Genomic DNA, 25,009 nt, shown 5'->3' with positions numbered 1-25,009 from the left:
GATAACAGCGACCCTAGGAGTATCACTCTGGGCGCAGGCACCATTATTGGAATGGTGGTTGATGACCGACATTTTTCCATGGATCTAGGAAATGAGCTGATAGGACCAATCCCCAATGACTGCCTTGACAGTGATAGTGACAATGGGCCTCATTACGAGTCAGGCGGTCTGGAAATAACGGTGGCGGTAAACCCGCCGCCACCGTTGTTTCAGAATCGCCTGATCTCGAGTCCAGCAAGGGGGAGCTGTCATTTCCGCCAGGTCTGACCTGGCGGGTTCAACACTGCCCGCCTACAGGCGGACATGGAAACACAGCCACCATCACGAGATGGTGCCAGTGTTTCCATGGTCCCCATTCCCATTGAGTCCTATAGGACTCAATGGAAATGGGGATTTACCGAATTCCACCTCCGGAATTCCCGGGTCACCGGGGTTGTAATGCCCTGGTAATTCCAGGAATCACAGAGCGGTAACCGAGCCATAAAAAACGGCAGGTTACCGCCGGACTCGTAATGAGGCACAATGACTTACCGCCAGACAGGATCTTCACCCGGCAAGGGGGGAATTTCCTGGTGTACTCTTCCTGCCCTTACAGTGAGGAAGAGGTGACCTGTGGCATCAGGCAGGATGAGGTGATCTTCCAGGTCCACAATGACAGTATCTCCTACCTGATACCCTCTGTCCAGTCAATACTCTAACCAGGGACCTCTCCACCCAGCTGGAGGAGCCGCTGAGATAGCAAAACCGGAAGTCTTTCCAGGCTTTAGGCAAGTGGTTGAAGAGCGAGTCAACCTAGCTGATGCCTGTAAGACTCTGGAGCAAAAGCAAAAGTTGAAACAGGTGTTCTTAGATTTTCAAGATCTCTTTGCGGTGGACTGGTATGACTGTGGTCGCACGGAAATCCATACAACAACAATTCCCACAGACCCTGGAATGACTCCAGTGTTTGTGAAGCAATACCGCTTGCCTCTTGCATCCATAGAGTCCTTGACGGAAATAATCAAAAACCTTGAGTCCCGTGGGATAATTTGTCCAGTCCACAGCACCTTTAATAATCCGGTGCTGGGGATTTTAAAACTGAACGGCCAGTGCAGACTCTGTGCTGACCTTAGGGAGCTAAATAAACAGATCCATATGTCCCAATGGCCTCTCCCATATATTGACCAAGGACTGGCCCAGATCCAGGGGTCAAATGTATACACTGCCATTGACCTGACCAATAGGTACTGGACCGTGCCTGTCAGTAGGGAGGACCAATACAAGCTGGCCTTTTCCTTCGGGGGGGCAGAAGTACACGTGGACTCGGAATCCCCTCGGATACATCAACTCCGGCAACAAATTCAACATCTTCCTACATAAGGCCATGCCCGACTTGGGTGAGAGGGGTAACCTGTACTATGTGGATGATGTCCTGATAAAAAGCTCAACTGTGGAGGACCATATAGCAGAAATCTGTTATGTTGTCACACAGTTGAGGGTTGCAGGAGCAAAACTATCCTTCCAAAAGGCATAGTAGTGCAGACCTCGTGTCAACTTCTTGGGACATTAAACAACTCCTGAGGGTCTCTGTCCCCAGGAGAAGAAAGGGAAAGCACTCCTAAAACCTAAAGACCCCACAACACAGCGGGAGCTAAAAAGCCTCCTTGGACTGACTAATTACAGTAGGAAGTTCATTGAGGATTACGCAGAGATCGCAAGACCCCTGATCCATCTGATGAAGTGGGGGTAAAGTGGGACTCCTGGCAACAGTGTGGGCATTGAAAAATGACCACCCGTTCATACAGGGGGAACACATCATAGTGGAGACTCCACACCAGCCTTTGCAATATCTTCAAAGTGACAGAATCCGGGTCAGAAATGTGAGTAATTCCAGAATTACTTCCTGGATTCTGTTAATGCAAGGCTTTGCCCTGGAGGTCAGATATGGCCAAAACAAGAAGAGTCCCCTCACGCAAGGTCTGGCCGACTTGCATGATTGTGCCAGAGAAAACTGTCTCGAGGACGAAAGTCTTAAAACCAAGGACAACATGGAGGCGTACCTGAATTCCCCACACAAAGTCTATGAAGAAGACAAGTGCAAGGGAATGCCCACAGTTTATGTGGACGGGTGCTCCTACCATGTTGACAACAGCAGGGAAAAGGAACTGGTGGCCGGCATTAGGAATGCCTGGGTGAATGATGCCCCGGAACCCTCTGCTGGGTACAAAATTGGTCCCTGTAGTAGTCAGGTGGCGGAGTTGATGGCAGTTCATCAAGCTATCCTCACAGCCGTCCAACACCAACTCCACAAACTGGTCATAATCACTGATTCAGATTATATCTGGAACGGGTTAGTGGAGCACCTGGTAAATTGGAAAACAAGAGGCATGCTATGTGCTAACAACAAACCACTCAAACATGGCAAGCTAATCCAAAATATTGATGATCTGGCCTCCTATAATGGGATGACCATCTATTGGAAGAAGATCAAGGGTCATTCCAGAACAGATGGGCCAGACAAAACTGGAAATGACCTAGCTGATCAGGTGGCCAAAACTGGAGCCACCCAAGGGGATCTCCTTGAGATCGAGTCCCTGTTGGGGGATATCCAGGTCACTACTATCACTAGGTCCCAGACAAAGCTCACAATTAATTCTCAACTGCCCAGTGGAGTAAGGAGACCCCAGATGCTGATATAATCACGGCACAAAAAGGGGATCCGATTATTGGTAAATTTTATCAACACATTGAGGACCATGAGAACTTTCCCCTGACGGATACTGATTACATTGGGAAAGAGGACCTCAGGGGTTTGATGAAATGTCCAAAAATGTTCCGAATCCAAGAGGGTTTGTTGGTAAGGAGATCCATATCTGGCTGTGTCCAGTGGGTGGTCCATACCTCATTCCAAAGCCTCAGGCTAAGTCACGCCCATGACGCGGCCACAGCGGGCCATCAGGGGTTTCACACTACTTTAGAAATCATACGAGAGGTTGCATACTGACCACACATGGGGCAGGACCTTGACCAATACTTGAAGGGGTGTCTTGTATGTGCACAGTTTCATCCAACATCACTCACAACCCGAGCTCCCCTCCAGAAGAGGGGGATGACACTGCCTTGGTTACCAAATAGGTGGAATGTCTCCCGGCCCCAAATTGCAAGGCAGAAACAGCAGCTGCCCTGATGATCAATCACATCTTGTCGCGTTTTGGCCTTCCCCCAAGGTATTGAGTCAGACCGGGGGAGTCACTTCACCAGCGAAGTGATGACCAAGATGTGGGAGATACTTGGAGTAAAAAGGAAACTTCACATTGCATATCGCTGTCCTCTAGTGGTGGAGTTGAGAGGTACTACACCCTCTGCAACTTATCCAGAACAGGACTGCGAGACTTGTCCTTGGCCTCAAGCCCAGAGATCGTATCTCTCCAGGACTGGCATTTCTGCACTGGCTCCCAGTGGCTGCAAGGTTTAAGTTCAAAAACCTCTGCATCGTCCACAAGGCCTTCTGGGGACTCGGGCCTCAATACCTTCAACTCTCTCTTCCTAAATACCTTCCTTCTCGAGCTCTTTGCTCATCTGCCTCCAATTCCCTCAGGGTCAGTCGCTTCTCCAAGCAACGAGTTGGTGGTAGATCTCTTTCTTCGGCTGGGGCCTCCCTCTGGAACAGCCTCCCTTCCTCCTTGAAACTTGAGGAGAATCATCTTTGGTTCCGTAAGCACCTCAAAACCTTTCTCTTTGAGTCTGCTTTTTCTCCTCCTCTCCCTTGCTGATTTCCTGGCTGATACTGAAACTGCACTGGTTACCTGGCCACCCTCTGATCTCGGGCCCAGGTCCACTTCCCCGCCAGTTGCACTCCTGCACTGCCCTCCTGGAAGCCCCCGCACTTGGAGACTGTTTTCTGTATCCCTATTGTCCCACTTCGAGCACTTGACACCGGACGACTGCACTTACCTGCTCACTTGCCACCTACTGGCCGTACTTTTACTTATTGTTTATTTATTGTCTTATCCCATGTACTGCTCTGTCCTCTCCACCTTTCTTCCCGCACTTCTCCTCCTTCCCCTTCCCATGCACTTGCGCGATCTGAATAACACCTGGCCTAGTAGGATCATTGTATGTATTCACTCTGTTCCCCCTCCCTTGCCTCGTTGCGCCTTGAAACACTTATGTATAGGCACATTATAAATGCCATATCATATCATATCATCATATCATATCATTGTGAGCCTTCTAAAAATGTTTGTGGCAGACTCTGGGCCAAGTTGGGACATCCAATTACCGCTTGTCCTGATGGCCATCAGATCTACACCTTCTTCAGCAACTAATATGTCTCCATTTGAGCTGATGACTGGACGAAGAATGGCGTCACCTCAGCATCTGCTCTATAGAACACAGGAGCAGACACTGATCCACAACTCCACAACTCATGAGTATGTTGAGAATCTAAGAAAACACCATCAACCTGCTTTTGCGTATGCGCAGCGGAATCTAGAACGATCTGCAGAGGGGATGAAGACTTAATATGATTTAAAAACAACCAAAAAGGAATACCAAGTAGGAGATAGGGTCTACTTGTACAATTTCCAAAGGAACTAGTTGGCGCAGTCCTTTTGAAATTGTAGATAAAATTTCACCTGTCGCCCATAGAATCCGCATCCCCAAAGGAGAACTGACAGATGAAAAATGGGTCCATATAAATCAGCTAAAGAGTTGTCACCCAAGGCACTCTTTGCAGCAAATTGAGGAACCAAGAGAGAATCAAATAGAGGAGACATCTAAAGCACGAGAATAAGAAAAAGAATAATCAGAAGTTACCATATAGCATGGTCTACAACTAACAAAATGTACTGATTCGTTGAGGTGGTTCAGGGTTACAAAGGACCAACAATGTCCTTTCCTTTGCTCTTGGGAGGACATCCAACCACTGTTAGTGTAATTAAGGAGGCCTTTGTCACCCCACCTGACTTACCAGAAAGCTTCGAAAAGCTGATAGAATTGTACACATTCCTTACTTTTTACTCCCATCTGGGGCCTGTTACATCTTTGTGATTTGGACCACTGTTGGTTTGTAAAAGTGTGAGGGCTGAGGAGGTGGTTAAGCCACTACTCACCTCTGTAATCCTTGCACTTTTCACCTGCCCCGCCTCACCTCTCTTTTTAACTTCTCTCTATTTCTTGGAATCTTTCGTGCTTGAATAGATTGAAACTGTCCTACTTATCCCAAGAATCCTACTAACTATTGGCTTTTTTCTCTCCTCTGTCACTAGTGTAGGAGTGGACCTCATATCTCCTTACCCAAAATAGGCCCACCTCTTAAGAAGTGAGTGCGCTATTGTCCGTAAAGCAAGTTTATTGTATACAAATGGCTAGGAGGGGCTAGGTGACTCCTTGCAGACAGAACTAACCCAATTCTCCCAAACCAGAGAAAAAGTTATACTTTATATACATTGTTGCAACATTTAACACACTCCCACATATTTCGTTAGAAATTCATGCCCCCAAACATGATTCATTAACCCTATACAACTAAATCTAATCCCTCTAAGTAACCACACTCTCATTGGATACATTCACTTAACAACCATCCGCTTTGACATACATTTGCATTAACTTATTTTTGCAGTAGAGCCCCTTTTTGGCTCTTACTATAATCGGTCGTGACATCATCACATGGTTATATATTTGCCTACATCAATCCTAATTTATTACAAGTTACATCTGGTCGGGACCTCTAACCCTGTGCATGATGCACATGGCTTTTACAAGGACACTTATTCAATATGAGAAGGGAGAGAAACAAACAAGTTCCCGTTGAACTGTTAATTAACATCTTATCCACCCAGACTTGCTGGCATCCCTGGTATTTCTCATTTCATGCTAATCTATTACGACTACCATTTCAGCTCACATGGCCTCGAGCCACATTCTGATTCTTTCCCTGAGAACCTAATTGAAACCCATAAACCATTTGCCAGCTCTGCCCTTAAGCACCCCTTTGCACCGGGTTTATTACCTGTACCCAAGTCGACCCTGCAATGTGGCCGGACTTCCCTGGTCATACCCAATTCCCATGTTCTCAGAAAGATTTCATCCTTATCCACAACAGCACCAAGTTGTAAACCTGTGAACCACTAACACGCTATTTTTTTTATTTTTTATATTTTTTTTATTAAAATGATACAGTTTACAATAAACTTTTCATTTTTTCTTATCAAAACATCTTACATTTCAGTTATACATGTCAATCAATTCTCATTTTTGATTTTATCCATAATCTTCTTCCAAAAATGAAAAATTATATAAATCATCCGTTTCTCAGTCCCTAACATTATCCATGCCCATCTTTCCTCCGCGTTCATTGTCTTATGTGCAATCTCAAAGTAGGATGGGCATACATTTGTCTCTTGCTCGAGAGCAGGACAGGACACGATCAGATGATACAAGCTTTCTGTTTCCATCTGGTTTTCACATATCCGACAAGAGATTTCTTTATTTACTTGCTGTTTAATTCTTACTATTCTTTCCCTGGTCGGTAATATGTTCAACCGAAATTTCAAAAAGAACATTCTTATTTCTTTATCAGGGAATATAAACAGATATGTTGGCAATTCATTGATAGCGCTAGTCTCTGTTTTACTTGTCCGGTTTTCTTTGTACCGGGTTACATGTTCATTCGTGGTTATCCAGTCATTATACATTAATTGTTTCTTGGCATGTTGGGGCCTCATTTGTAGCATTTCTTCTGTTATATCTTCCTTTCTTAATGCTATTAATATTTGTTGTTTCCATTTTAATAATGCCCTTGCATTTATAGGATTCGATTTTGACTTGAAGATATCTAATGCTGGCACTTTTTGTTCCCATGTTATTTTTCGGTAAAGATCAAGTTTTTTCCAGCGTACCACAGACGAAAGTGATTGTACTGCTACTTCAGCTCGAACACGGGCTATTGGGAAAGATTTAGGCAGCTTCATTATTTTCCCCAAGAAACTCGCTTCGAATGTAGGCCATATTTTTTCAGAAAAATGTAGTAATGTTTCACTTCCGTATGTAAGGATCGGAATAACCTTACTCCTGTAAAATGTGATAATTGGTCGGAACGAGAATTTACCAAATTTTTCGTGAAGCATGTACCCTTGTCTTGCCAATACCATTACTTTTTTTTTAGATGTATCTCCCATTCATTTTCTTCCATTGTCTGTCTAATCACAATTCCCAGGTACTTGTAAGAGGATACAATGCTGATTGGGCTGTTGTTAATATGTATCAGTGGTTTCTTTTCATTTTGTTTCGGTTTCATAATAGCCATGATTTTGGTTTTTGCTATATTTATTTTTAAGTCGTTTCTTTCCATGTAGTCTGCCAGCAAACCAAGATTCTCCTGTAACCCTTTTGATGTTTTATCAAGCAATACGATGTCGTCTGCATACATCATTACTCGTATTTTCGTTGAAGAGTAGAGTAACCTTATTGGTTGTAATATATGTGTAGGGCAATTCCACTTTTCCAATTTGTTCCATAACAGTTGTCTGTTCAAACAGTCGAACGCAAGATGTAGGTCCACAAGAGCTATCCAAACCTGTTGGTTCGCGGTCTTTGCTTTATGTTTTATAAGGTTCAGGAGAAATAGATTAATGTTTGTGCCGACTGCACGGACAAAACCGGTTTATCAACTCGCAATCCATTTATTTTCCATAGCCCATTCTGTCAGTGCTCTCAATAATATGGTAGCAAATATTTTCCCCAGGGGGTCTAATAATGCGATGGGCCTGTAATTTGTGGGAATCTCTTTGTCTTCTTGTTTAAAAATCGGTTTCAGGACCGCCAGTTGCCAAGTTGAGGGTATTTGGTTCATTTGGTTGATCAATATGATAATTTGTAGTATCATATCCGCCCATATCTCTGGTATTTCTTTGATTTTTGCATTTGTAAGGCCATCTGGCCCTGGTGCTCGAGAATTGTTCAATTTCATGATTATTTGTAGAATTTGTTGTCTAGTTATTGTAATTTGCCATTTGTTCATTTTCGGTTGCACTGTCAGTTCAGGAGTAGCCTTATTTTTGTATAGAGCAGTGAAGTGATCCAGCCAACGGGCCTCACTAACATTTTGTATCCTCCGATGTTGGACACATTGTATTGGATTTAATAAATTCCATAAATCTTGTGTGTTACGGTTAGTAATGCATGTTAGCATTTGCTCTGAATCCTGTTGTAACATACAGCTTTTATGGGATTTTACCCAATTCCTATATTTTTGTTTTGCTGTGTGGATTGCCAGCTGTGATTCTTTAGTTTTTATCTTATATAGTTCTCTACATAGTTTTTGTAACTCTCTTTTTTTCGTTGCAATCAACGGATCGTAACTATGGGTGTAAGGCCAATGTTGTTTTTTGAGATCTTTTTGTAGTTGGTAATGTGGTTCAAATAACCACTCATAATTTATTTTCTCCACATCTTTCTTTTCTGTGGCTTGATAAATCTGATTTAGACTTAGTACATCGACTGGCTTAAGTCTCAGTCTTGTAGCTTTTGCATTCAGTTCCATGGAAGGGAGTGTAGTTTTCTCTTGGTAGTGGTCTTGCTTTATCCATGTCATTGATATCATGCGATGGTCACTATTAATATTCGCTGTTATCTCTGTTTTTATTAGTGTCTTCACGATATTCTCCGAGATATATATATATAATCCAGTACTGCTTCTGATGTACCCTGTGACCATGTTGGATTTAATTGATGATTGTCGTTCTGATGAGTTCCAGTAAGACTAAGGTTTCTTGTTTTCATTTCTTTCATCCAAGATTTAGCTCTCTGGGACAATTCATTCTTTTCTTTTTGAATTCCAGATTTATCAAAAATATGTATATTTAGATCACCACATATTATTATGTCAATTGCTGGAAACTTGTTGACTAATTTATCGAGAGCTGTCAACAATGTATCTAAGTATTGTGTTTTGTTAAGCAATCTGTTTAAAAAGGAATTGGTGTTGATGTTGTAACACCACATATTGAATCCATGGGTTCAAATGTCTTGCTTCAGTCGGGGTCCAATAAGAGGTAATTTTTATCATCGTAATCTGACCAGATGATGGCCTTCCTTTTTGTTGTGTGATGGCTGGATTAGTAAAAATGTTATATCCTTCACACGTAGGAGAATGGGACAACCATGTCGCTTGTAAACAGATTATTTGGGATTGTTGTAACTGTGGATGTGTTTGATAGAATAAATGACCATGTCCTCTAGTGTTCCATGAGGTCAGTACGATCTGTTTATTCTGTTTTTCCACTCGTTGTTATGAGGAAACCGATAAGCTACTTTCGTTTTCTTTCGTTCGAAATGTGTATTCTCTATGGATATATCTTTATGTGGACGGGCCTTGGTTAGTATGCACTCTATTGTGTCCTGGCCGCAACTGACCATTTGATGTTATAGCAGCTGGGTGAATGCAGTTAGCCACCTTCCCCCATCCTTGAACCTCGATCAGCCAACTTCCCAAGTCGCACAGAGTTTATCTCACCATCCTAGGTTTCTGCAGTTTACACAAACCCCAGCTATGAGGGACCTGCGGTATACAACCTTCCCATGTATTAATCTATTCACCATGAACCCCCTTTTCACCAATTGTCCAAACACATTTCCCTGAAATGGCTCGAGGCCTACAGTCCTGACGGGTTTTCAGGATATCGGTCATTTACATCTATGAGAAAAAATGTGCATACATTTAGAATCATTGTATGCAAATGTATCTCATGTTACCGGCCTACGAGACTATCCTTATCCTATTGGACCTCTCGACCACCTTTCACTGGGGACAGGGTTGAATGGGGTAGCCGAAGTCACATCACTTTCCCATTGCAATTAGAGGAATTGACATCAATGACCTTTGACCTCAATCGCATCACATGAAGTGCTGTCACATGACGTTTGACCTTGATAATGTCATAGGAAGTGGTATCATTGATGTAAAAAACCTACACTAAGCACAAATTGATCAAATACATTGTTTCTAAAGCAGGCAAAAGGTTATTTTGGTTACCAACTATATTTTAACCAGGTTGGTTGGTACGCCATTGGTGAAATCATGATATGGCAACAAAATATCCAGCAGACTAGAGGCAGCAGCATTTTATGCCAGCTATAGTGCCACCTGACAGTTGTATAGTTTTCCTTCCCCAGATATTGACATAATATGCTAAGTGTGCTTCTATTCTAAAGGTATAATCTGGCCGCAACCTCATTCTCCTCTGATTTTAGGTGTCTATGTCTCAGTGGCAAAAGGCTGAGGAAGCGTGTGTGTTTAGAGTTTTTCAGCCAGTTATGCTTACACAAAGTTAACATATGTCACAGAACTTGTTTCGCACCAAATACAATTCATCATTTATATAGTGCTAAACAATTAAGTTTTTCCACTTCTAAGTCTAATAATAGGTGTCATTGATATTGAATTTAAAGATATTCAAAGTAATAATTTTGGAATGGTGAATAGATATGGTTCTATCATATGGCTGCAGTCTCTGCTCATATCCCTGAGGTAACCACTTAACTCACTTTACCACTTCACATACTGGTATGGGAAGATGAAATGTTGCCTCAAAGTACTTTCATAATAAGTAGCCTACTTCTTTAAATATAAGCATTGGGCCCTATTACACATATATTTGTTTTCTGTAATATCCACACTTCTTAAATCAACATTCAATAGCAAAAACTGTAAGATATCTATAGTTGTACCATGTCTGGTGTCATTTTTGAATACTTTATTCTGTATTGTTTCTTTCTTTGCTTTTAAGTACATGACATTGTATTGTGTATATTGTAAATGCACAAATAAAATTGATATATCGCAGCGAATACAACTGAAAAGGGACACCAGGAGTTTCCTTTGTGAGTGTTGTTAAAAAACATGTTCCTAATTTCTGTTCATGAATAGTGAAATCCATTATTGCTTAACCAAATCTATGGAAATGCATAGTGCCCCAACATCATGTTAAAAAATAAAACCGATGCTTTTGCTACATTTCAAATTCCTAGAGAACCGGTCTGCTTCATATGTAAGAGGTTTAAAAATATGAGTTTCCTCAAAAAGCACAGAGACTTTAAACAAAGCAGCATGTTATTCCAACCCAGGTGGTAAATTCCCTACTTTACCACCATGGTGTAAACTCTGTTTACACCATGGCAGATGGCGGATTTACCGCCCCATTCCAAGGTGAGTGGGACGGTAAATCCCCAATCCCCATTTACCCTTCCCCATTCCCATTTTTGCCCCATAGGGCATAATGGGAGTGGGGAAGGCGCTAATTACGGCACCGTAAATTACGGTACCGTAATTAGCGCCAAGGACGCTTAGCGCCTTGGTACTTAACGCCTGCTAAAAGCAGGCGTTAAGAGAAATCAGGCGTTAAGGGTTAACGGCGCCGACGGCGCCGTTAAACCCTTAACGCCTGGGTTGGAATGAGGGCCAATGCGTGTGTTGTTTTAAAAAAATAAAACAGATTAAGACTGGGCTGTTTTCTTTTTAGATTTTACTGCATGTCCCTGAGAGAAACACATTTCTAACTGCCTGTGACAGTGGCTCTTTGACCAGGGGTCACAGAAGCACTGCTAGGAGAAACAAGGAGGATGCCAGGGGAGGCATATGCTACCTCTGGCTACCACCAAATGAAGTCCATGCCTTTGATATGGTGGACCGTCTCTCTCTTCTCTAGACACTCGCTGACGATGGAACCCAAGACGCAGCTCTCGAGTAAGTTTCCTCCTACCTCTCATGGATTTTTCTCCATCTCGTGGAACATGAACCCCTCTCATTTACCACTCCGTCTAGTTGGTGTACCCCAAGGCTCCATCCTCAGTCCTTTACTATTCACCCTCCTCCCTTGATCAACTGGTTTCCTCTTTCAAGTTCACCTAATGACACTCAAATCTTCTTTTCTTATTTACCTTTACTCCTGATCTCTCTACCCACATATCTGCTGGTTTCTATAATCCATTGTCGGGGAATGTTGCTGTTTTATGCTTAAATCCTCCAAGACTCAAGACATCCACCTTCCCGACTCATCTGGCCATCTCTCATTCCTCACACAACTTCTGGGTTAATTTCAATAGTGATCTTAACCTAGACCACTTCATTACTGCTACCTCTAGGGCAGTCAGAAATTACCTACTTAACGTCATTGAAACCTGCCACTTCTCACCTACCAAAACCAGCATACTAACCTGTGTACTTAGCCGAATCGACTTCTGTGTCAACCTCTTCCTCATCCACCCTGTCTTCTGCTTCTCCCCACTCAACAAAGTACTTAACTTTGCCTTGTATGCTATTTACAATCTTCCCTACCCTTCACCCACCTAGACACATGCCGTGAAATGAAGGCTCAGGTGCATGCACGAGTAGACCATTGACCTGACATCGTGTAAGTCCACCCCCAGACACTACACCGGGAGTAATGCCTTTGCCTCCCCCCATGCAGGTGACTCCAGATATCCACAGCTGCCCTGGCTAATGACCCCTGTATGTGATCCACATACACCCCAAGAGAATGACTACAACCACTTTCACAGCAGGACCCATTTATGCATTGAACGTGCCTTCGGCCTCCTAAAAGCATGTTTACGCTGCCTCGACAGTACCGATGGAGCCCTGATGTATGCTCCAGAGAAAGTGGGCAAAATTGTGCTTGTGCATGCCATGCTGCACAATATTTTCCTGAAGTGAAATGTTCTGCTACCCTGTGACGTGGACATGCCACCCCCAGAGGATGAAGATGCAGTGCCTGTGCCAGAGGCAAATGCACACATTGTCGTAGATGTTGTGAGGGATGGGAAAATGGCACCCCAGGTACTGATAGACAATTTCTAATGACACCTTAACATGGCACAACATGCATGACTGTGTGACAATAACTCAATCAATAAACACACCAATGACACAATCAGGAATGTCCTCTCATAGATGAAGTTGAACCATGTTTATTGAATAAAGTACCCCAATTATCCCCCCTCCCACCACCAACTCCCTTGCACACTATCGGCCCTCCCCCTCCCACCACCAACTCCTCAGCACACTATCCCCCTCTCCCCTTCCACCACCAACTCTCCAGCACACTATCCCCCTCCCCCTCACACCATAAACTCCCCAGCACACAAAGCCCCCCAGCCCCTCCTACCATCAACTCTCCAGCACACTCTCCCCCTACCCCCTCCTACCACCAACTCCCCTGCACAATATCCCCTCTAATCCCTGCAACCACCAACTCCCCAGCATGGCCACCCATGCCAATCTGTGTCTTAGAGACCCTTACAACCGTGACCTCTTTGACTGATACCTCAGGGTGCCCTGCTGTGACCCATCTGTGGGAGTGTTTGAAGTGGAAGGGACGGAGCCTGTCCCCAGGTTTGGTTGCTGTTGCACCTCTGTGCTCTGACGGATGGCCTCTGCCAGAGCAGAGATGCCTTCAGTCATCTCCCTGACCCACAAGGCGCACAGTGTCAGGGTGGCTGTACTGGGAGTTGTCTTGGCCCTGTTCTGGGTGATGGCCTGCACAATCCTGTGGGTGGGCCCTTGAATGCTGTCCCTTATGGCCTGCAGGTGTCCAGAGTGTGTGTGGCCAATTGCCTCCATCTCCCGCTGTCTCTGCTCCATTGCCTTGAGCCTTTGTAACAGCGTGTTGGTGAGTGCTGTGTGGGAGAGCGGATGTGCACTGGCCCTGTGCTGAAATCAGGCGAGCCATAAGAGGGTGTGTCAACATTTGGGTCTGGGGTATGTGGATGCTGGTGGCGTGGACGGCTCTTCGCGGACTGTGGGTGCTAGCAGTGTGGGGGCTTTCTGGGGTCTGTGGACCTTCGGCAGGTGGTGACAATGGCTGGTGCCACCCTGTGACTCCACAGTCGCCCTGACAGCAGGTGTGGCCTCGGTGTCTGAGCCTCCAGCTGCAGGAGTGGGTGCAGTGTGCCTTTGTGCTACTCCAAGTGGTCTGTGGTATGAAAGTTGGATTGGCCCTGCTGTGTTGTGGTGTTACACAGCAGCACATCCGCCTCAGTGTAGCCTAAGTGGGCCTTTGTGGGGTGGTGGTGGTGGCAGACCTTGAGGGCCTGGCTTTGCCGCTCCCAGATGGGCCTGCAACCGTCTCCTAGTCTGATGCCTCTGGGGATGCATGGGTGCCTTTAGGATACATAGGAAATGTTGTCAGGTATAGTTCCCCCACGTGTACCGCTTGGTACAGGGTGGGACCCCACGCATATTGGCAAATGGGCATAGTTGGTCAGGGGGGATTGCATGTGGGCCCAGAATCATGGGTTTGCTTGTAGCGATGAGTGTGTGACACATGGCCAGTTTGTCTTTGGCCTGTGTGTGGGGAAGGCAGGGTGTCCATGCTGGTGCAGCTGACGTCTCTGCTTGCTTGTGGATCTTCATGCCCCCTATCCTCTCCCCGGGTGGCACTCACATGGTGGGGGTACAGGTGGTGGCTTAGTCCATGGCAGTAGCATGGCCCTATGTGGCACTGCTGTGCAAGGCTGTACTGTGGTGCACAGTGATTGGCAGGCTGAGCACATGTCGGTGTGGGGGACGTGTACTTCCCTGTTGCTTGTCTGCCATGCCAACATTTGGCAGGCCTACTGGGCCCACCACATGCTGGTGTTACTACTGCACAGTGTTGTGGTCGCTCAATCCCGCTGGCACCGGGTGCGCCAGTAGGGGTGTGGTGTGCATAGCATTTGGTAAGGTCACTTTCCACCCCTTCTCACTTCTGTGATGCTCAGGGGTGTCCTTGGTGCCCTTTCAAAAGCTGCTATGGAGGGTGGCTGATGTGCCACCCTGTCACCCCACCCTGTTGGCATGCCCAGCTTCTGGGTCTTGTGACATATGCCCTTGTCCACCGGGGCATTTTATGCTGGGCTGTCATTTGTGCATGCACTTGTGTTGGAGGGGCTTGACTCACCTCCTGCCTCCTTGCTGCTGGCACCCGCCTCCGCACTGCCGACTCCCTCAATTCCTTCTTTGTCTAGCAACGTATTGCACTTTTCCTCCCGGGCGGTGAGAACCAGTGGCTCCACAGTGCCTCCTCCAGGCGCAAGGGACTCCTGGTGGTGTTGGGACAGCAGTCCATGCACCCTAACCCTCAGGCCATTCCACCGCTTGCGGCAGTACTCTCCATCCCGATGTGCACTTGCCACTGCTGCCACCTTCTGGCTGATAGCATGCCAGATGGCCATCCTGCGCTGTCCAGTGGTCTTCTTTTGCTGACTGCCATATAGTTTGTTACAGTGGGTAATAACCTCATCTGTGAGGACCAGCAGCTCCCCCTCAGTAAATTTTGGTTTACGCAGACGATGTTCTGCCACCTTGTCTCTGATCCTCTCCTGGGATATGCTGGCTTCTTTCCTGGACCAGATGGCTGCAGGAAGAGGAGATATTTAGTGGTGCATGTTTTTCAAAATGGCCACTGGCTTCACATTCTGGTGATAATGCAATTTCCGCTGGCGCTTATAGTGCCACCAACCGCGGTCGTAGCACTGTTACCGCTGTTTTTCAAGCAGTAACCCTTATTTCTGCCCAGTTTCTGCCAGGCGCTAATAGCATTACCGCCGGAGTCGGAGGCATGTTCACGCCAGGTTGTGATTCAGCGCTAGTACCACTGCACGACCCAGCTTTGACGATATTTTCGCTCGGCAGAAATTGCGCTGAATTACCTCCTAACTTGTGATGAGGCCCTACGTCAGGTACAGTAGCTGTGAGCGATTTAAGTGCATATCACTTTTTTATCAATTTAATCAGACACATTAGCCACAGCTCTCAATGCTGCTTTTGTGCCTAGCTGTCTTCAATATATCATACATTAACAGCTAAACAGCCCCAAAGCACTGTAGTCCACCACATTCATCACATCTGAGGATATTCCCTATAGACAACAAACTCCCACGTTTCTCCACCTAACCCATAGAACGCAGATTGGCACACAGGATGTCAGAGATGGCCTTAAGAACACCAATACTCCAGGAGATGATTCAAAGGTGTTTATTTTACAAAGGACAAATGAGGCTGAAGCTTGATGGTATGTGGGGACAATAGGATACACTAAAGTTACTCCCTCGTATCTTCCGTCAGCATCCCCCACCTTAGCCCAGACTTCCCTATAGCCATAGTTGGCAAATAGAGATTGGTAACCCCTTCTGTCTTGAATATTGACTATAGAGATGGCCTAAAGGCCTCAGTATTCTCTATTTCACTGGGTGGAACCAATCATGATATCTCCAAGGTGATGTCTGGTTCTCACAATGGGAAGTGGTGCTTGCCAACCGCTCAGTTTCAATTCGTCTCTTTCTTTCATGCCCATATGTTCCTGCCCCTGATTGTTAGTGCCTTCTCTTCTCCTCCTTCTACTATTTCAGCTCCTCCTCCCCCCTCTCTACTCTACTCTCCCTCTTTCTCTTTCTCTTTCTCTGTCCCTATGATGTTCATGCAATTCAAAAATACTCTGTCTATCTCCACTCCCTTCTCTACCATTCTGCCCTCTCACCTCTCCACATCCCTCTGCACTATTCTCCACTCCCCTTCCCTATTTCCCTCCCACTTGCATTCATCCCCTTTAACCCTCACATGCACACTTCTCACTCCCACTCGGCTATCTTTCTACTCTTTCTGTGACCCTCACATATACCTTCACCATATGCACACTTTCACACTCAAGTACCATGTTCTCTCACATCAAATACCTCACCCTTAACAAACTATCTTTCAGTCTCTGCCACACTCTGCTCAGCCATCCTCTCACTGCCACATGTCTTGTTCTGCCTCCTCTCCACCTAGCCTCACCTGAACAACCCACATTCCCCCTATTCTGCTTGCCCCTTTTTATAGTACCCTTCTAGTGGTTTAGCCTCCTGTCCTCTCTTTCAGTGGCTAAAGTGGTTACCTGGTTCCCCAGGCGAATCTCTACCTGGCTATATGGTGTTAGGCACGCAATGGGTGAGTGATAGTGGTAATATTCATTTTTAAACAGCGACACAAGAAGGGGGCCGAGACTGGGACCCTCCCCTCTCTCGCAACCCGCCTCTGGGGCAGGATTACCTTCGGAAAACACTCTGGTAGTCTGACTGCTCCAGGCTGGGAAGGGTCCCCATCCCCCTCGTCAGGGTCAGGTCTCTGATCCTGTCACACCAGGCACTTCTTACATGCACGCATCAAAACCACAAGTTTCATGTCTGCCTCTCCCACTGTCCCACTAACGACTCCCACCAATCCCCTTTTTTCTTACAGAGCCACGTGCAGCAAGGAGACCAATAATGGAAGAAGGGAGCTATACAAGACCACTCACATTAAAATACTCACACCCTTACACAGCATTGCCCTCCAATGTTCTCATATAAATTGACAACAAAAACACCTATCAATGGCGCACCTAGAAGCCACAACCAGAAGTCAGCCACTGTCCCTGTGTGTTAGTACCTGCTTACAGCATGGCTCAGGAAGCAGTGTACACGTTTGTGTTGTGTCTATTTTCATCCAGCCCCACCACCCATGCACCCTACTGCACACTTTAATTATCTCTCCTTGCTGCCTCTAGCTGCTCTTACAGCCAAGCAGTGCATTCACACATTACATACTTGTATATGCTCCCCTTTAGTAATGTAAAGACATTGCAGTGGCCAATGGTTGCCAATTGTTTCCAATTAGCTCGCCAATGGTGAATTGGCATATGTTCTCAGCTAGCTTCAGTGGTCATAGGGTAAGAGTAAGGGTTGGGGGTGGAGTTAGGGTTGGGGGTGGGAGGTGGCCAAGACTACAGCTATAAAATGTTGATAAATTATAGACTACAGTACAGAGTTTTTCTTAGCGGCTACAGCACTTTATTATAAATGGGGGAAACCACAAGATAAGATGAGCACTGCTGCCCACATTGGAAGATTTAACTCCACTGCACTCACAGAATATGCCGCTGCTTTGTGTTTACAAGCAGGGGACCTTTAGCAATAACACAGGCACATCACTGAAGGCAGTTTTAAATGGGACAAATTTGGCGCCTTGTGCATATAGTTTCAAATAAATAGGCCAGCCCTCCTTGGAAGGGACTTTCTTTTGGATTGCCTTGTTTCATTGACTAGATAGGGCAAAGGGCATTAGTGAGGTAAAACTTGGATCCCATGAAAGATGAGAAAGGAGGACTTGCTACTGCAGCCCTGTAGACCTGTTGCCTCCCCATAATGAAAAACGGAAGAAAACAAACGTGCTGCCCGGCAGAAGGGACTCGGGTGGCTGGGACAGCAGACAGGCATTGTGTATTCTTGCCTGCTGTTCCAGCCACCTGATTGGCTGAGCACCATTCCCCCGGTGCGAAATGTATTTCTTACCATTGCCAATGGGCCTAAGAAACTAACTTTCCACTCTCCAGATTATATCCTTAGGCAGAAAATGTGCAGCCCATGTACAGGTTTTTGCAGGTGCTGCGTGCATCTTGATGTATGACATTGGCCCTCATTACGACCCTGGCGGAAATCGAAAAACGATGGCGGAAATGCAATACCGCCATCGAATAGCGCTCGGTGCGACTATGAGCCGTCACCGCAAAGTACGAAGCCACTAGCGACACCGTAGTGAACGCCAACGCTAACTGCACCAAGCACGCGCGCGCGCGCCATGCCAAACCGCAAACACCACCATGGTGCAACGGTACGCCAATTCCGACCCCAGCGGACATGTACCTAACGCCATCAGGCATGGCGGAATGTACCATTCCGCCATGGCGAGAAGTACGGCATCGCGAATCAACCGTAAACGGCCCCACTGAGTGCCTGTACACCGCTCCCTGCCCACAAAGTACAACTCCCGGTAGGTGCAATGAAGTCACAATGCAACCATTGTAATGCACAAAGCACCCATGCATGCCAACGAACAAAAGCAACACAAGAGGGGCCAATGGGAGCTGCAGGTCACAGATGGCACGAATACAGAAGCCATCCCAATGGACATGACCACAGTCCCCCACCAAGAAACGCACGCAAACACAGGCACCTGTGACCAGCAACATTCCGAAAATCACATCATTCCACCAGTCCACCTGGCTGACCGGCATCTGTTACACAAAACCCAATCCCCCGCCCCTGAGCATGACAACATTCAAACTGTCATATAGGCAGCCCCCATCCCTGACCTCACGGGCTTAGCAGGCAAACGCGCCCAGTACAGTACCACGCAACTAAACCCCGAAGCTGGAACCCAATGCAGATCCCCTCACAATACATCGCCCCCCAAATAGGCATATGCCACATCACTTGCAAAGAAAAACGCTACACGGGCCAAATCAGAATAGCAATTTATGCACATCAAAGACACCAAGCCCATACAGCCATCAGGCCATGAACTCCAAAACACTAATCACCATTGTGGGCTGCATCCGCAAGAAATGACCAGCCACTACTTGTGTGTCGCCCTGTACCCCCATGGTACACAGAGCCACATTCACGTACGAAAAGGCAACATGGAAGCGCACAGAACCGCAGGGCTGTCCCAATGGGGAGGCACTAGTCCAGCTGAAAGGCCGAAATGTTGCTCCGAGACACCAGTACTGCGTAAGGGCATGTGGGCCATTGGCGATCGTCCCATAAGATCGTAATGCTGCTCCACCGATTAACACGAAGCAGCAGGTGTCGGGAGTAAAATCCATCTGCAGGAGTGGCATACAGATGGCAGTGGCAAAAGGGGAGGAGATACCTGTCAACCAAAAGAAAAGAAAAAGAACAGAATGGCCATCAGAACTACATTCGAACAACTCACTTCAATGATCACACGAAATCCACAGCCATATGCATGCTAGCCCACTCAAAAGGATCATCACCACCCCAAAACCACTTGCGACTCGTTAACATCTATATCGAGGTGCAAACACCATCACAAACGAGTGTACCTGTGCATGCGTCTGTCAAAACAGAATCCATCAGATGGGAATGTCAACGTGCATGGACACAAGTGTCTGAGGGCGCCTCGAGACAGGGAGGGCTCAACAAGGCCAGATAGACGATGGTCCCACTATGGCAGGCCTGCATCACATAGCGTAGGGGAGGCGGATATATCCCAAGAAGCCCTGTACATGGCAAACTCTGTATCAAATCACCTGCCCATGCATCCATTCATCATTCCCTCATCCCGGGATCAAAACGCCTGAATAATTACTCACATGACATTAGAAACATCCATTGAGTCTGTGCGTTATGCAGCCTGCAATATCCACAGTGCCCCAGCCCGTAATTCCAGTGTTGTGAAGTAACATGTATTTGGGAACGTCCGGCCTCATCGCCCACGTCGCTAATGCGCATCCCAAACTATTCATATCAATCATTGCACCCTCGCCATGGGCCCTGTCTCAAGGACATTGAACAATAGAATGTTATATTTGCAGTCAGACCTGTGGGCATCTCCTCGCCGCCAGCTGATAACCGAAAGCGCCGCCCTTCGAATTCCTCATTTGCAACATCACGTCGAAAAGGCATCTGTGGCCGTTTGAAATCACTAATTATTCCATCGAGTGCGGCTGTGTGTGAAAATGGCAACTGCCTTCACCCACGAATGGGACGCCCCGCCCGTCGTTGCAACTCGGTACAGTGATGCATGAGGGCCCACCGTTACTCGAGTACTACGTTCCACTGACCCTTCACAAGTCTGTTCGCGACTGCACAGATAGAATGGGAAACAATGGGACCATAGCCGAATGAACATAACAACCAATCCAACACGCCCATCGGGTACAAATACATGATAGCAATAGCAAGATACCATTCCCCGAATTGCAGCGTTGTGCGCGTGACGTGCTCGGCCAAAGGGGAGGGCAGTTTGCACAGGTGGAATGAATCACCACAGGTGGAGGCCATACAGCCTGAAAACACATGAATTGCACAGCCAGTCTCCTCCCACGACCACACCGAAATGCTACCGGCAGGACTCGCGATGTTGGCCCTGGGGGACCTGATAGCACTGCAAGTGCTCCAACTCCAAGAGGAAGACGAACACCAACTACAACCGGCCGCACGGAGGAGACGCAGGAGGAGGAGGAGGGCAAGGCAGGGCCAGCAAGGCCCACCAGCACAGCCACTACCACCACGCAGGCAGCCCGCAATCCCACGCCTCCGAGCACATCCGTTCAACCTCACTGCTGAGCAGATCCACACCCTCTACCGTTTGGACCGGGACACCATAGCCGCCATTGTGGACATGACACAGGCTGACCTTGTCAGCATGATAGATAGCCCAACCGCCATCCCACCCCTACTGAAGGTGGTGTCTGTACTCCACTTCCTGGCCACAGGCACCTACCAGCACACAGTCGGACAGTTGCATGGCATTTCTCAGCCACTGTTCTCACGGACACTATTGCAAGTGCTCGATGCCCTCCTGCAGCACGCAGACGACTACATCTCCCTACCACGCTCGGAGCAGGAAATTACAAACACGAAAGTGGGATTCCATGCACTTGGCGGCATACCGGGTTGCATTGGTGCCATCGACTGCACCCATGTGGAGTTGGTCGTCCCACATGCCATGGAGGCCCAGTACCGCAACCGAAAACATTTTCATTCTCTGAATGTACAAATGGTGTGTGACTCCAACAGGATCATTACACATTGTTGTGCCCGATTCCCTGGATCAACCCATGATTCTATGGTCTTGAGGAACTCTACAATACCACGCTACATGGAGCGACACGCAGGGAACAGATCCTGGCTACTCGGTGAGTCTCATGACATGCATGATGATGTGGGGTATGTGAATTGGCAATGACCTGGCAGGAAGGGGGGGGGGTGTGCGTACGTATCAATGGCATTCCACATCATACGTTTCTCGTCCACATACAGGTGATGCTGGATATCCACTGAAGAGATGGCTCCTCACACCAGTCCGGAACCCACGGGACCAGCATGAGGAGGACTACAACCATGCCCACTCACGTACCCGTGTAGTCATAGAACAGGCATTCGGCCTACTGAAGGGCCGTTTCCGCTGCCTCAGCAGGTCTGGCGGGGCACTCCTGTACCGCCATGAGAAGGTTGCAAAGATGGTGATGGCATGTGTCATGCTCCACAACATGTGCGTACGTAGAAATGTGCCCATGCCCCCTGACGCAGAACTGCAAGCACCTGATGATGGTCATGATGGAGTCTGCGAGGCACCGGAGGCCCGTGACATTCGTCAGCATCTCATTGATGTATGCTTCTAGCACTCACGCCTGGTGGCTGATACATGGACACGGGACTCGTGGCACTGCGTGTGTCTGGGACATGCACAATATGGACTGTACGCCTATGATGGCCTAGTACACAAAGATCAATGTCCACACATCTAATTGGTTGATCGTGCACTTTTTATGGCATATGTGATGTCATGTTGAACACCCTATCGACCCGCCACCCAAGTGAGCCCAACACACCCCCTCCACCCCCCTACCTCCCCCCCGAACACCAGTGTCCAAAGATGCTCATTGTCAGTGGGCTGTCGCTATTGCAAGCCCCCTCTGCGGGTATCAGGGGCACCCCTGCCTGTGGAGCGCAGGTTCCTTCCAGATCTACGTTGGGGGCTGCCCTGGACGGAGCTTGCAACGGATGATGTGTCTGCCTGCTCACGTCCATGCATGTCCCTAAGGGTTTGCGAGAGCTCAGTGAGCACACGGCGCACTGCGGCAAGTTCGGCACATACGTCCTTGGCCGTCGCATGCAGTTCCCCCCTGAGGCTCTCGGTGCTTCTCTCCATTTGGACTCTCAGGCTCTCGGTGCTACTCTCGATTTGGACTCTCAGGCTCTCGGTGCTACTCTCGATTTGTGCCCTAAGTGTCTCAGTTGATGTTTCTATGTCTGCCTTAGTGCCCCCACATTCATCAGCATGGTCCTTGAGGAGCGTGGCCAGTTGCTGCTGTTGTTCGATCAACTGGTCGAGGGACTGTTGCCTCTGCTGGGCCAAGGCCATTTGCGGGGGTGTCACAGAGGGGCTGTTGACCTCATGTTGCCTTGCCACAGGGCTTGTGGGGGATGGCCAGTCGTCGTCTTGTGGGTGCCCCTGCGTGGTATCCTCATGTTGTACGGGATGGGACAGACAGGGGGATTGGGACAGGTCATGGATGGATCTGACTTCGGCATCCCCGTTTTCTGTGTCGGAGCATGCTGCCATCAATGGGGTGTCACCTATGGTGCTGCTGCCACCGGAGGCAGTGCCTTCTGTGGCATCCATTGGGGGGACCTGTGGTGGTGGTGTTGTGGGCATGCTGGCTGCTGGGGTGCCTGTTGATGTTCCCTCCTCTGTGCTGCCACCTGATTTGTGCTGCTGCCGTGTCTTGATGCGTGCAGCTGAGGTGGAGGGTCTCTGGCCGTTGTTCTTGGCCCTCTTTGCAGGTGTGCTGGTAGGGGTGTCCTGATGCTCGTCGTTTGGATCGGACCCTGTGGTGGAGTAAAGGAGGGCGAGGGTTATTAATGGGTCTGTGGGAATTGGAATGGCATTGTATCACATGCATTGGGGTGGTACCTGAGGGTGATTTGGGTCGGGGCCTTGGAGGTGCTTTGATTTGTGTGTGGAGTGAGGGTGCAGTTGTTTGGCAGCCTGCAGTTAGGGTGTGCCTGCTGCACGTGTAGTGCGTGTATTAGGGGTTTTTAATTATTTATGTATTTATTGTGGGTTTTAACGTGCGCTATCAGGCCGATGTGTGTGGACGTTCTCCTGGACATGTGTTTCTGTTGCACTATGTGGACGCATGGTACTTCACATGGATGGACTGTGTGGATTTGGCATTGTTTTTCCTGGCCCACCTACCTGTATCTTCAGATGTCTGCACTCCTTTCTCCATCCCTCCGACTCCCTCTATGCTCTCCATTCCGATGGTGGAGGCACAGATTTCTTCCCAGGGGGTCAACTTGATGGGTGATTCAGGACCTCCCCCGGTGGCTGTGGCAATGTTGCGGTTGGCAGAGAGTATGCTGCGGACGCGTATCCGCAGGTCGTCCCATCGCTTGCGGCATTGCTGTGGGGTGCGGGGTGCGGTCCCCACCGCACTTACCCGCTGTGCCACCAGAGCCCATATGGCCTTCTTGTTTGCAAGTGCCGTCCTGGTCATTTGCGTGCAGAAGACGACGGCAGCATTCTCCTGGAGGGTCTCTGTTAGCACGGTGAGTTCCTCACGGGAGAAGTGGACCTGCCGCTTGCGGTCGCACGCTTTCTTCGCTGCTTTTCCCATTATTCTTGGTTTCGCTAGGGTGGTTGACGGGTTGGGGTGTGTTTCAGGGTAGTGATTTTAGTGGTTGTGTGGTTTTAGTGTATTTATAGGTGTACGCCGGGATGTTTCCCGTTCCGGCCCCATGTTTTAACTTCCGTTTCCGTATATTTCCGGCCACCGTACTTTCCGGTAGGCGCACACTGCGGTGACCGCTAAGAGGGGTGGCGGTATTGCACCTGGGGCGCCGTACGGCGGCGGTGTGGGCCGTTTTGGGGTCATTTCCGCCATCGCGGACTTTGCACTTCCGCCATGCCGTGGTGCTCGTGCCCGATGGGTCGGAATGGGCCGCACTTTGCTCCTTCGTGCAATGGCGGAAACGCTATTTACGCTGTGGCGCTCCGGTCAGTCGATTTCCGCCAGGGTCGTAATGAGGGCCATTGTGTTTAAGCTAATCTGCGCTTCTGCGGGCTCCACTCACACAGCTCTGCGGGCTCCACTCACACAGCATTGTCTGTAAAGTGGATACAACAAAGACTTCCAAATGAGGAACAGTCAAGAGAGCTAGGTCTGAATGCCGCCTATGCGATGCCTTTTTGTAATTCGCATTGTAGTTATAAAAATGTATTTATTACAAAGCTGTGGAATTAAAATAAAGCAGACTGGTGTCATAGTCAATGCACTATGCAGCTAACACAATGGCTTGGATAGCCGACGATGGTGAGGGGATAATTCAGGCAAGGGTTAGCAATTCCCGCACCGTAACATTTTGACCCTCCTTGTCATCCGACATCAATTTATTTTATTTTATTTTGTAAATTCAAACCGTAATCTGAAAACAGAAA

Source organism: Ambystoma mexicanum, chromosome 5p (assembly GCF_040938575.1).
Source record: "Ambystoma mexicanum isolate Mex_15411 chromosome 5p, UKY_AmexF1_1, whole genome shotgun sequence".
NCBI classification, from domain to species: domain Eukaryota; kingdom Metazoa; phylum Chordata; class Amphibia; order Caudata; family Ambystomatidae; genus Ambystoma; species Ambystoma mexicanum.
Note: the sequence above shows the minus strand (reverse complement) of the source record.